We start from the raw sequence: 2292 nt of genomic DNA, 5'->3' as shown, positions 1-2292 counted from the left end.
AAAAGAACACCCCCTACCCAGACTCTCTGCTCCTGCCAGTGGGGGGGGGGGCAATCCCCACCGCCCCATGCCATGTGGGGGGTGCTGCACGAGCCCCCTGAAGCCCCAAGGATGCACCAGGAGTGGTGAGTCCCAGGGCTTTTCTCTCTTTATTTTTTCTTTAAGAGCTGGTCCCCCCATGTCCCCCCAGTCCCCTTTTCTTGCTCCTAGTATCTTACCAGGTCGGAGTCAGCTGCAGCGCCCCACTGGGGACTGCCTGAATCATTGAAGCTCTCTGAATCTTTTCTGAAGACTTGGAGAGCTTTGAATCAATTTGGACCTTTAACTTGGTCCTCTGATTCTATTCGGATTCAGAGATTCGGCCACCGAATCGAGCTGAATCTCCTTTGAATCGAATCGCCACCCAAAGCTTTGCACAGCCTTATTGCTTAACCCTATCCAATTTATTAAATATATCTTATAAGTGGGGATTTTGGAGACCAGTGTACTTATATGACTTTTTTGAGGTGTCATAGATTCTCAGTGGCAGACCTGAGACTGAATCTGTAGGTCTTCTGACTCTTACTTTTCTCTCTTTCACATGGACAATATTGCTGCTAATGAAATTTATAGTTAGTGAACAATTATAAATGTAAGAATTTACTGGTGAAATTTCCTTCCATGAGCTCTGCCATCAAAATGTTACTTGCTTTCTTTTTATTGCTTTTCCCCCACCCCTCCCAGTCAAGTAGGTTAGGTTCAGAGACTCTTCTGTCCAGACTTCCCTTCTAAACCTGGCCATGTTTTTGTATGGGGTATCCTTCTGTGGCATTTTTATTAAGAACAATCTAGGTTTACATCATACAGTGAACTAGATTTTCAAGTTATACATACTGATCATGTTGGTGTGTCCAAAAATGCTTATCGTCCAGATTCAAATCTGGTGAATGTTGGAATCGCTAAGCATACATTAGCAGTAAGATGTGTGTGCCCTGTGAATGGGAATAGAATTCAGGGGCATCAAACCATTTTTGAAGTTGTGGACAAAGTTACTTGTAGATGGGAGATCTAGATTTAGTTTACCTTTGTCTCTTCCCTGATGGTTTTTACCGAAAAGTAAGAAAAGCTGCTTCTGTTCCATGTGCAAGCTTTCCTGAAACCAAGTCTCAATTTTTATCTATCATTTTCTCACATATATTATGCCCTAGAACTGGGGTGGGCAAAATCTGGCCCATCTGCCCTGCATCCACCACCAGGGGCAACACCCAGGGGCAGCTGGAATGGGACCCCAGCTGGGAGAGAGACAGGCAGGTGAGGCCAGGGAGACTGAAGGATCTTGAGACAGTGACAGGACAGGGCTGGGGCAGGGGCAGGGGCAGAGCCTACTGCCTGCATACCCTTGCAACAAGACAGGTTCCACAGACAGGGATGTGCTTGGAGCAGATCACGGTTGTGCCCCTGCCCCAGCCCCAGAGAAGCCCCCCGCTCAACCGTGTGCCCTGTCCACACGGCTTGCAGTTGGCTCAAATGAAGACCCTGGGATCACAGGGCCATGACAGCATGAGGCAAAGGCCAGGGCAGAACCCCAGTTCTGCAGCCCCACACTGTCACGGCCCCATGGTCCCAGGGTCTCTATGGAGACCAGCTAGGAGTTGCACAGACAGGGGCTGCTGGGAAATGGCTCCACCATTTTGCCTACTCCTGCCCTAGAATAAGACATACCTTGGGGTTTTTTTAAGGCAGAATGAAGAACAAAGATCTTTTATTTTAGTAATTAACAGAGTGGCAGCAGTTAGGGAGCTGAACCTACTCATTATTCTGCTCCCAGGAGATCATGTGCAGATTTAAGTTCACTTTTGCCTGGCAGAAGCTTAAATAGGAGAAACTGTTATTACTATATACCTTCACTTAGGGCATGGCCAGACATACATGGACGTTTGGTTCCCCAGAGACAACTAGCAGTGGTGCAACTTGGAACACCCATGCCACGTGCACTTTGGCACATGGCAAGTTACCCTGGGGGCGGTAGGGAACGATGGGGCCAGCACTGTTGGCCCCAGAAGCCTTACCTGGAGTCCTGAGGGCCTCCTGGGTCTGCAGCCATGGTGATCCTGCCAGCCAGAGCCTGGCTGGCAGCTGTAGTGCAGCTCCGGGCAGCCTGGCTCTACTTTTCAGCAGCACATAGTACCCGAGCAGGTGCTGCACCGCTTTTTTTTCTGCAGGGTTTTTTCTGACCCCTGGATATCCAGCACAGTGCATGCTTGGGCAGCATGCCCTTCATAGAATCATAGAAGTAGGGTCAGAAGGGACCTT

This window comes from Gavialis gangeticus, unplaced genomic scaffold (assembly GCF_001723915.1).
Source record: "Gavialis gangeticus isolate Ggan-Ray unplaced genomic scaffold, GavGan_comp1, whole genome shotgun sequence".
NCBI lineage: Eukaryota > Metazoa > Chordata > Crocodylia > Gavialidae > Gavialis > Gavialis gangeticus.
This window is presented reverse-complemented; position numbering follows the sequence as displayed.